General features: G+C 45.1%; 1 protein-coding gene across 2 annotated transcripts in view; it reads left to right on the top strand.

Annotated features, from left to right (window-relative positions):
* LEMD1 (LEM domain containing 1) overlaps positions 1 to 12,390 on the top strand; it is a 150,437-nt gene that overhangs the window by 27,413 nt on the left and 110,634 nt on the right. The gene's annotated exons all lie outside the window — the stretch shown is intronic.

The following is a 12,390-nucleotide window of genomic DNA, read 5'->3' as shown; positions in this document are numbered from 1 at the left end:
TTTTCAAGCTCTGCCCTTTGGACTGTCCACAGCCCCACCGGGGTTTACCAGATTTATGGCTTTTATGACAGCCCACCTGCTCAGGGTATCCGACTGCTCCTGTATCTGGGCGGCCTCCTGCTCTTAGCGGGATAACCAGGGTACTTCAAAGCCATTTCCAGTTAACCATTCCTTCACAAGCACAAATGGTTAATCAACTGGGAAAAAGTCCTCCCTGAATCCCTCACGGGTTATGATCTAGGAACCCTGCTGGATTCCCAGAATCAGAGAATCCTTATGACGTCAGACAAGATCTCCACTCTTCAACTGCGAGTGCACAGATGTCTCCACAGTTGACGAGTGTACTTACACTCAGTAATGCGGGTTCTGGAATCCATGGTATTTACCTTCGGAATGGTGGAATATGCTCAGTTCAATTCCAGGCCTTTGCAAAAACTGATCCTCTCCAGGTGGAACGGATTTCTCCATCGGATCAATGTTCAGACGATGATGCTCTCTCTGATCCTCTGCAGGTGGAACGGGTTTCTCCATCGCATCAATGTTCAGACGATGATGCTCTCTCCGAAGGTGCGTCTGTCTCTATTTGGGTGGCTATGGCCATCTCATGTAACCAAGGGTCGCCCCTTTTTGGATTCCGGACTGGATAATCCTTACAACGGACGCCGTTCTCTGGGGCGCAGTGACTGGTCCGCACTCCTTTCAGGGCCGTTGGACATCGGTCGATTCAACCCTGCCAATCAACTTATTGAAACTTCGAGCTGTCTTAGGGCCCTCACTCTGGCCTAACACTTAACGATAAACCTGTAAAGGTTCAGTCCGACCTTGTCACAACAGTGGCTTACATCTAGGAGACACTTGAAGTTGGGCAGCAATGACAGAAGTGTCACACATTCTGACATGGACCAAGGGTCACCTCCCGGCCAACTCTACAGTGTTCATTCCGGAAGCGGACTTCCTCAGCCTTCACGACGTGCAACCCTGGGGACTGGTCTCTTCACCAAGAGAGGTTTCAACTCCTAGTGAGCACATGGGGCTTCCCAGAGGTGGTCCTCATGGCCTCCTGACTCTATCACACACTGCTGGTGTTAGGGTCCAGAGCTAGAGATACCGAAGCAACCTTCGTCGGTGAAGTGGACCTTCCAATATGCGTACCTGTTTCCTCCGGTCTCCCTTCTTCCTCGAGTTCTTCGGAAGTTAAATCGAGACGGAGATACTGTCCTGCTGGTGGCTCCAGATTGACCCAGATGTCACTGGTACTTAGATTTTCGGAGTCTCTCCATTGACACTCCGTTCCTGCTGCCTCAACGTCCGGACCTGTTGTCTCAGGGTTCTTTCCATTCCCTGGACCTGGATCGTCTGTCTTTGACTGCGTCCCTACTGTGGTCCAAAGGATTCTCTGGCATCATCGGGATGTTTAGAGCGCGTAAGCCAGCTTTGTGTGGCATACATATTTCTTATGGTATCGTACCTGTAGCTACGATCCTCAAGTGTTTAGGATTTCCAGAGTTCTGGCATTTCTTCCAGCTGGATTGGGTCTAGCCCGGCCTGGCCTCCCTGAAAGTGCGTGTCTCTGCACTGTCAGTAAGGTTTGTATGTAGAATTGCTCCACTCCCGGGTGTTCAGACTTTCCTTCAGGGTGTTCTCTGGATTCTACCTCCCTTTATCCCCCCTAAGGGCTCCTTGGGATTTGGCAGTAGTTATTCGTGCCCTCCAGGGGCCTCCATTTGAACCTCTAGTTTTGATAGCCCTTACGTGGGTTATAGCTTAGACTTTTTTTTTTTTTATAGCTTTTGCATCTGCCAAGAGAGTGTTGGAATTGTGAGCGTTACAATGTGGCACCTTCTTCTGGATATTTCACCTGCACAAGGCTGTGAGTCGCACTCGCCCTGTTTCTTCCTAAAGTGGTTTTTAAGTTAAATATTATTCAGGAACTTACCGACATTTCAGCTACCAGTCCTCTCGGCTGGTGGGGCCTCATTGACTGACTGTGGTCCGAGCTCTAAAGATTTACGTAGACCATACCAGTTCCTTCCAGAAAAGACTTATTTGTGCTCAATGGATTTCACAGGAAAGGATGGCCGGCCAATAAACAAACATTGGCTAGATGGTTTCACACAGACGGGCCTACACACAGGAAGGCCTTTCTGTTTCAGATTCTGTTGATGCATATTCTACTCGGGCTGTGGGCCCCTCGTGGGCGGCTCGCTGTGGCGCCTCTGCTGTTCAGCCTTGCAAGGTGGTGACGTGGTCTTCTGTCCAGACTAAGGTTCTATGCATTGGATACCTTTGCCTCTCAGGATGCTTCCTTTGGGCGCCGGATTCTCCTCTCAGCGCAGGAGCGTCCCCACCCTTACAAGGATTGCTTTGGGACATCCCCAAGGTCTCCCTGTGGAGCCTATGGACCCTGAAGAAGAAAATGAGAGATATGGTAAGAACTTTTATCTCTTTCTTCGAAGTCCATAGGGTCCACAGGGCACTCGCCCTGACGCTCCTGGCTTCATATGGGCTGTTACTGGTTTCCGGTCTCCTTCTCTGCGAGTGTGATTCTTCAGTGTTCCAGTCTTCTCTCTCTTTCCTCCTCCGGCCTTTGGCTACTTACAAACTGAGGTGCCTCTGGCTTGGGGGCGGGGTTATAGGGAGAGTGGACCCAGTGCATCCGGGGAGCTGAAAGCTTTAACTGCGTGGTGCGCGGATTTAGCTCCCAACCTATACACCAAGGTCTCCCTGTGGACTTCGAAGAAAGAGAGATAACAAAGGTAAGTTCTTACCATATCTCTCATTAGCTCTGCTCATACTTATGTAGTCTGATATTTGCCTTGTCTGGTACTCACATTCCATTAAGGGGTCAATTCATCATCACTTAATTTCTAATTTCTGCTTTTGTAGAAATTAATGGCTCTATTTATTATGTTAATTATCCGGGTCCCAACGGACCCTGATAATTAAAATACTAATTCAACACGAGCATCGGAGCAATTCACCATTGCTCTGGCCAGCTGATCCGAAAATCCGCTGTCTCCCCGAAGCGCTTCACTGCTCCTTTTGGAGCAGTGCTCCAGTGACACAAGTGCGTCCGCATGACCTACAGGTCACGCATGCGCACAAAAGCCCCGGCGGAAAGAGCTTGGGAATCCTTCCTATAGGAAGGAGCAGGGTTAGTGGAAGGAGCAGGATTAGTGGGACTCCTTCCCATGGAGCAGGGTTAGTGGCGACTGCGGGAGCAAACTCCATCTGAAAATGGTGAATGCTCCCGCGTTCAAGCTCTGAAAATATAGTATTTTCTGAGCTTGATGACTTCTGTCCCCATACTAGTGTATGGGGGCAGCGGGCTATTCGGTGAGAGATAAATAGCATATCTGATATTTCCTGCGTTACCTTTTTAATATATGGCCCGAAATTGACCCCTCACTGTAGGGGCCATTCATCCAAAAGGTAAAGCAGGAGATATCACTGATATCTCCTGCTTACCTTTCTCTTGCGGATTGGCCCGCTGTTCCCATACATTAGAAGATGGTGTTTGCTCCCGCACTTGCCGCTGACCCTGCTCCTTCCCCATCGGATCGCTCCACCCCTGTCCAGCTCCTTCTGCCGGACGTCAGGGCTTTGTGCGCCTGCTTGAACTTAGGGTAACGCAGGCCCACTAGCGCTGCCGAGTCAACTTTGCAGTGCTAAGTTTCACTGCTCTGAAAGGAGCAGTGAAGCCACTTCGTGAAAACAGCTGATTTTCGGATCAGCTGTCTCCGCACCGGATCAATGATGAATTGCTCCGGCGCTCGCGGCGAGTTAGTATGTTAATTATCGGGGATAATGAACATAATGAATAGACCCCTTAGACCTAAAATTGTGAAAGTCTATGACCGCACATGGTTCTCATTTGGTCCCACCTGATAACCTTAGCCTCCTACTTGCTTAATTCCAGAAGACCTTCAGGAAAATCAGAGAGTAAGTACGAATCTCGATTCCCACTAATACCCCTTTCAGACTTGAGATCATTTTACCAGGGTCTCAGCTCAACCCTAGTAAAGAGCAGGGTTGTGGACCCAGGACTTTGTCCAGGGTTGTGTCGTTTCATACATACCAGTATCCTAGGTCGATGCGCGTTCACGTGCAAAAACCTGGGATTTTCATGTATGTGTGAAAGTGGTATAATTCATCTTTTCACTAAAGTGCTTACAGGGAACTCCAAAGATGCTTCAACTCAACCTTGTATTAATGTGAATGTTCGCCCCAGTAACTTTTATTTTTTGATCCTTTGTAAAATTAACAAAAATGTCATTAACTGTTTTATTTTTATACCACAATTGGAAAAAAACTGCAGGGCAGAAATTTGTAATTTGCCTCTTCAAATGAGTGGTTTCGAGAGGCTCATTTGAGTGGAGCATTGCCTGAAAGTCTACCTGCTGATGCTCATTATTATTGTAAGATGACAATTACATTGAAATCATACAATTCTCCTCTGACATTTAAATTACTTTACATATCATAAACATGGTCTACACCTCATTAGATGTCCCTGTATTTCTAGAGATTTTTTAATGTCCAAATATTTTTGGTTCATATTTGACCTTAACCTCCTCACTTTACTCGCAGCCACATTATTGGATCAGTCTGCTGCTAGAGGAGCAGATCTCTTATGTAAGACTGGGTACACACTAGGCCGGCCTATCTAATTACTGATTGTCCGCTCAATGTACCGTTCGTGACATCACAACTGGGCAGGCATTTAAGTTAAATGCCCGCCCAGTTGAGCTGTCACTCACCTCCGGGTCCCTGCAGCATGTGTACGGGCAATCGACAGGTTGCCCGCACACACCAGTAGATGAAACAATATATGTGTGAGATATCTTCATCTGTTGTACAGCAGATTGGATATGTCTGTGAACGATGTCTATATATTCGCTGTCCACACTAGCACATGCACTAGATAGCTATATTGCCCGTTCAATGGGTCAGGCGATATATCTATCAGTGTGTACCCTACTTTAGGAGGAGATTCAATTAGATGTGAGTTTTGTGCTATGACTTTATCTGATATTTATAAGTCTGCTTGGAACCTCTAGTGCAATTAAAATTAAAAAAATAAATAAAATGCTGCTTATGCATATTGTGGGTTAAACTTGGCAGTGTGCAAGATGTGTGAAGTTCGCTTGTGATGTAAAAATATCCAATTTACGGTCTTTTTGGAAAGAGAAGATTCTCGTACTAATATTATACAGTGTATTCTCAATTCTCTGGGTCAGCCGTGTTATTTGGGGGCTGGTATTGCACAAGTGTTTGTGAATAAGATTATTCCCCTTGCGCTTCCAGGGTTTCTTATTCGGCTGATCAGCTTCAGGATTACTTGGACCGGATTGTCCTGCCGAAGCGCTCTCAGGAAGCTTTTGATGTCTTGATGCTCAATTTATGTTAGAAGAGATTGAGGCAGCAGTTTCCTCTCCCCGCTTCCAGGGCCCCTGGCTATGACGGGATTCCTGTGGAGGTGTACAGAAAATGTAAAGATTTCTTTATTCCGTACTTATTGGATCTGTTTAATTCTTTATTTGATTAGGGTTCTCTTCCTCCCTCTATGTCTGAGGCCATTATTGTTGTATTAGCCAAACCTGGGAAGGATCCCACCCTCCCTGAGTCTTACCATCCCATTTCACTATTAGCCACAGATGTCAAAATATTAGCCAAAATACTTGCTACACGTTTGAATCGTGTCACTTATTCACCCTGACCAGGCTTGTTTTATGCCAGGAAAGTCTACGGTCCAGAATCTTCATAGATTATTTTATCATATGAAGAGAAGTGATGTACTTGGGGAAGAGGCAGTGGTGGTGTCCTTGGACGCCGCCGAAGCCTTTGACTCGGTGGATTGGAGTTACCTTTGGGCTGTGATCTGCAAATTTGCCTTTGGGCCTCGTTTTATTCACTGGATTCAGCTCCTGTATTCTTCTCCAGCAGCTTGAGTGTCTGTTAATAGGTATACATCAGATCCTTTTCCTCTAGCGAGGGGGACTCGTCAGGGCTGTCCACTATCCCCTGCCCTTTTTGCCATGGCTTTTGAGCTGTTGGCCTGTCTATTACGTGCAGATCTGGATGTCCGAGGTATTAAGATGTGGTTGAGAATGTTGTGGCCCTATTTGCTGACAATATGCTATTGTTTTTAGAATATTCAGGGAGTTCACTAGAGTCGATGCAGTGCATTGCTAATATGTTTGGTGTTTTTTTCAGGATTACTTACCAATTGGGATAAGGCCAAATTTTTCCTATTTCAGGCTGTATTCCTGATGGAGAGCAGCTACCCTGCCCCTGCAGTGGACCATAAGGTTTCAATATTTGCGTGTTTGGATTACGCCCCTGGCCTCGGACTATGTATCGCAAAATATTGATCCTATAACAGCTAATTTTAAAGCGAAGGTCCATTTTTGGAAAAAATTACCTGTCAGTTTTGAGAATATTAATTGATTTAAAATGTCTATCCTGCCCAAGTATTTATATATTTTGCAACATTCTCCAGTTTATGTCCCCCAAAAGGGTGTTTTCTGTTATTTGTAGTCTTTCATCCTTTATTTGGGGTTATGGATCAGCTAGAGTATCTATTAAAACTCTTTATAGAACTAAAGCTTTGGAGGAATGGGCCTTTCTAACCTTCGGTTCTATTATATATCTGCTCAGGTAGTTCACTTGTCTGATTGGGTGAGTGGCTCCGCTGGTCTAACATTGTTGGGCTTTCTGGCTGAACGGGTTGGATCCTCTCTTGTTCTATTATTATTTTTACTCTCTGGCATGTTTACCTCTGGTTTGCCCCCTTTGCTTCGTCAGGTCCTAGGCAGGTACATTTTTACGTCCTACACAGAGTATATCGTACACTTATCTCGGCAGCGTCCTGGTCTTAGGGAGGAATCTCTCTGCCCTAGATGTCTGGAGGAGAATGCTGGTTTTTGGCATCTGCTGTGGGACTGCCCATTAGTCTATTCCTTCTGGGAACACATTTGGAAGGATATTTTGACCACTGATCCCTCTCTGCCCAGCTTTAGTCCTAAAATCTGTCGTTCTCAAACTCTGTCCTCAGGACCCCAAACAGTGCATGTTTTCCAGGTGCCTCACAGAATCACAGCTGAAAAAATTGGCTCCACCTGTATATTTTTAAAATGTGTTAGTGCAGGGCTTGACAAATCCCAGGGGCCAGGTCGCCATGGCTACCAGATTTTGCAGCTAAACAGAACGGATGTATCTATAAACATACGGTGGACACATTGTATCTGATCTACAGGTATTATATACATCTTGAGAAAACCAATTGCACCTTATTATTTCAAGTCAAAATGTTTTTATTATGAACCCGGGTCATAACACTCTTTAAACTTTAAAGAGCATTATAATTCTTTAATGAACTCAACTAATTTTTCTTTTTCATTATTACCGTATATACTCGAGTATAATTCGACCCGAATATAAGCCAAGGTACCTACTTTTACCACAAAAAACTGGGAAAACTTATTGACTCGAGTATAAGCCTAGGGTGGGAAATGCAGCAGCTGGTAGTGTCCGCAGTAGTAATTCCCCCTGGTTGTGCCCCCAGTAGTAATCCCCCCTGGTAGTGCCCCCAGTGGTAATCCCACCTTCCAGTGCCCCCAGTAGTATTCCCCCCCTGGTAGTGCCCACAGTGGTAATCCCCCCCCCCCCTTTTAGTGCCCCCAGTGGTAGTCCCCCCACTGGTAGTTCCCCCAGTGGTAATCCCACCCTTTTTAGTGCCCCCTTTAGTAATCCCCCCCTGTAGTAATCGCCCCCCTGGTAGTGCCCCCAGTAGTAGTGCCCCACAAAAAATGTGCTGAAAAACTCTGCTTATACTCGAGTATATACGGTAATTTACCGATTTATTGTGTTAGTATGACTAGTCTATATTGGGTTTTTTTATATGTACAGGTTGAGTCTCCCATATCCAAATATTACGAAATACGGATCTTTTTTTTGCATGACTGAGATAATGAAACCTTTGATTTTTTTAATAGTTTAATGTACACAAACTTTGTCTAAGGCACAAATTATTAAAAATAATGTATAAAATGACCTACAGGCTGTGTGTATATATGAAACATAAAATAATTTAATTTCTGTACACAAACTTTGAGACACACAATTATTGAAAATATTGTATACAATTACCTGCAGGCTGTGTGTATAAGGTGTGTGTGTATATAACACACAAATGCATTCTGTGTATATTTGGGTCCTATTCCCAAGATATTTCATTATGATATGCAAATATTCCAAAATATGGACTATTCCGTTAACCAAAATACCCCTGGTCCCAAGCATTTTGGATATAGGAAACTCAACCAATATCTCCTATTGTTTTGTTTTTTCATTTATTTGAAGGATTAATATTTATTATCTTTATTATTTTTTATTATATTATATTGCAACTCATCATATTGATTTCATATATTTTTAACCAGCGCGGTACTGTTTTTCTATTTATGCTTTTTTGTGGGGTTGCAGTTTCTCACCTTTTATCTTTGACCGCTGCAGGTTAACTGTGAAGTACCAGTGTAATCTTTGAGCGCTAAGGTTTTTTTCTAATTCACAATTTGCTGTGATGATGAAATTTTTGGATTGAAAATTTACACAACTGCGTGCAATTTGCTAGTCTAATTTGCTTATGTAGAAATAGCACCTTAGTAGATTTGTCCCATCTGCTTTTTCTATTTTGCTCTCCGTAATAGCTTTCTTGTGCTTTTAGAGATGATTTGTCAACCAAAACAGTTATGCCAAGTTTGTGGAATTTGTTTCTCTTTCATTTTGCTGGGCAGGCGATACTACTGATGGCCTGGTATGGAGTTTGTTTTTTAATAATGCCGTTCCATATTGTGAATTGCATTTCACTGCTTGAAAGTGTAATTCTTCAAATTCAATGTTGTATGAATCTCCCTAATGGTTGGAAATTGGTACTTAATAAGGCATGCAGCTTGTATGCACATTATCTGTAAACAGTATAAATGAGTGTAGTTATCAATTACATTTACATTACTGCTACTGCTGACTGTTTTTTAGTAGATTAGCAATTACTTCTATTAGCAGTACTATGAAAATTTATTCTATATGCAAAATAGTATCCGTATGCCTTATTTAGCTTAATAATAATTGAACTGGTTTCAATGGACCTAAACATAATGGTCAGTATTTCACTTTATGGTGTACACTGTATCTACAACAAGTTCTTTTCTCAAATGCCCATTGGACTCTAAATTCTGATTCATCTATTGTCTAGTGATCGTGATAAGAGGAAAAATTTGTATGTCCCAGGGACCCCTTGCTTTATGAAATTGGAGTCCTACTCCACCGTTTCTGGGTCCCATCACATATTATGGTGGGGTGAAAGCAGGCAGCAGCTGGGATAGTGCTGGTGGGCAGGTAGCAGTTGTGGTAGAGCTGGGGGGAAAGGCAGGGAGAAAATGGGGTAGAGGGGAGTAAGGCCAGGCAGTGCTGGGGCTAGGGAAGGGGTAGGTGCAGACAGCAATTGCGATAGTGCTGGGGGGGCAAGGAGGGGAAAGGATAGATAACAGCTGACAACAGTATTGAGGTGGAAGGAGGGGTCTAGGGGTAGACAGTACTGAGGGTAGAGAGGGGGCAAGTGTAGATAGCAGCTGAGGCAGTACTATGTGCAAGGAGGTGGTTAGTGGCAGGCAGTGCTGGGGGTAGGGAGGGGGCAAGGATAGATAGCAACTTGGGCCGTATTAGGGGCAAGGAGGAAGTTAGGGCCGGGTAAGGAGGGTGAAACTAGGTAGCTGGGGCAGTACAGGGGCAAAAGGAGAGGGTTTAGTGGCTGGCAGTGCTGAAGAGTAAGGAGGGTGTAAGGGTAGACAGCAGCTGGGGCAGTACTGGAGGCAAGGGGCAGGCAGTGCTGGGGGTAGGGAGGCGGTAAGGGTAGACAGCAGCTGGGGCAAGGAGGAGATTAGGGGTAGGCATATTTACAGTGCAGCACACAAAGGAGTACCCCATAAATATAGTGGCCCATACACAGCAGTGCATTTAGAGAGTGTAACACATAGGAGTGCCCTCAATTTTTAACTATTAAAGTGGGAGGACATTGTAATTAAATAATGTAAATAGTCCCTCACCCGCAGTGTACAGCTCCCTGGAGGACACTCTACCTACCCAGTCACCAGTACTGCAACCTCCAGGGTCCCACTCTTCCATGCTGGTAGATCTGCAGCTCACTGGTGGTCACTACTCCTACGCGCTGGTGTAATCCCCATGGCACGGTCACTCTGCTCCCTGCTGCAGGGGCAAACGCAGGGTTTTTAAGAAGGGGTTTATAGATAGATCTTTGTATATAAACAAACACACAAGCATGCATACATACACAGCTTACATACACAATTTACAAATACACAAGCATAGTTTACACAAACACAAGCATACTTGCATACACACTACATACATACATACAGTACATACACACACATCAGCAAACTTACGCACAGTGTACATACACAGCATACATATATATCAGCATACTTATATAGTACATACAAACATACTTACAGTATACATACATATATACACATACACTCACATAAGCATTCATACACCATACATACATATATACAGTACACACATAAACATACAGTATATATACACATACAGTACACACTCACATAAGCATACTTACACAAACAGCATACATACTGTGCACACATCAACATACATATATACAGTACACACTTAAACACAGTACATACTCACATAAGCATACTTACACACAGTATACATATTCACACAGCATACATACTGTACACAGCAACATGCATACAGTGCACACACACAAACGTACAGTATACAAAAATATATACACATATAGGGCCTGATTCAGAGCCGCTCGTAAGCGGCCGTACGCTCGCTGCTGACGAGGGCTGGCTATTCAAATTCCTTGCTCGCACGTCAGACCATAATGACGCCCTCTGTTTTAGCGAGCGTGAAAAATGTGATTGCATTTTAGTGAACTACCGCCCCTTGCCGCTCGCAGCTAAAGTTATCTCCAGGAAGTGTTTAAAGCCATCGTTAACATCAAGAGCCATCGGAAGCACACGTACTGCTTGTGGTAGACCTTACCCTACCGCAAGCAGTGCGAGTGCTTCTTGTCAAATTACACCTACTGCAGCGTCATATGACGAACCCATGATAATTATGGACGCCCTTAAAACGCCTTTTTGATGGTCAGACACACCTGCGTTAGCAGCACCACTCCCCCGTTCACAAGTACTTTCCCCTGTTACCACCCACAAATGCCACTATCTGTCACTCAAAGTAGCGCTCACTCATTGTTTTACGAGCGCACGATTTCCCATCGCACAGACTGGTTTACGCATGCGTATTTAGAACCGTGCGCGGACGGGAGAAAATCGTTCAGCGAGTGAGCGCCCGCTTACAAGCGGCTCTGAATCAGGCCCATAGTACATACAGTCACATAAGCATACATACACACAACATGCATGCATACTGTACACACACACATCAACATACATACAGTACACACACACCCATCATCATAAAGTACTGAGGGCTGAGAAGGGAGTAGGAGATCACTGCTGGAGTCCATGTGGGCGGAGACCTCCTGCGCAGAGTGCTCTATTCCTGTCAGCTCTGCGTCTGTAAAGCTGTAGTTCTGTCGCTCCTGCGGGTGGCCTTCGGGGGTAGAGACAGAGACTAGGCTGTCTCCTCTCTAATAAATACATTTGGTTCACAGGGGGGTTTCTGCGTGCGCTTGGAGGTAGCATGGGAAACTCCCGGAAAGTGTTCGAGCCGCAAGGACGCCTGGCTCACGCATATCAGTTTGCTGGGGAGTATTTTGTCACGTGGGAAACTCCATCTGTGGTGGATTCACATGTCACGCGCTTGGTCAAGAGTGCGGCTTTGCCTATGCCTTCCATATCATCCTTAAAGGACACTACAGGTAGGAAGGTGGAAAATTGCCTGAAGTTCGTTTATTCCCTGTCGGGTCCAGGTCGGCTATGAATATCTGCTGGGTAGCCAGAGCTATGGAGTCCTGGGCAGGCTCCCTGGAGGAGTCCCTGTCTTCAGACGCTAATAGTGACCATATGACTCTGGTGGGCAATCTCTGTGGTTCAGCCGCATATATTGATGAGGCTGATTTGAGTGTTAGTCTCCTATTCTTAAGGGGGTTGGCGGCCGCAATTTCGTCTCACCGTACTTTGTGGCTCCGCTCCTGGAGGGCAGATGCAAACTCTAAGGAGGGTTTGAGGGTTTGCCTTATAATGGTAAAGTCCAGTTTGACGGCATGCCTGCTTGCTGTGCCCATTCCTGCGGGGGTCACGAACTGTGTCCTTTAGGGCCCAAGGTAAGGTTTAACAGTCAGTCAGACTGGCAAGCCCAAGAAACAGG

The sequence above is a fragment of the Taudactylus pleione genome, unplaced genomic scaffold (genome assembly GCF_031769625.1).
Source record: "Taudactylus pleione unplaced genomic scaffold, aTauple2 ptg000242l, whole genome shotgun sequence".
Taxonomy (NCBI): domain Eukaryota; kingdom Metazoa; phylum Chordata; class Amphibia; order Anura; family Myobatrachidae; genus Taudactylus; species Taudactylus pleione.
The sequence above is the reverse complement of the archived record's forward strand: the minus strand, read 5'-3'. Positions and strand labels throughout refer to the sequence as shown.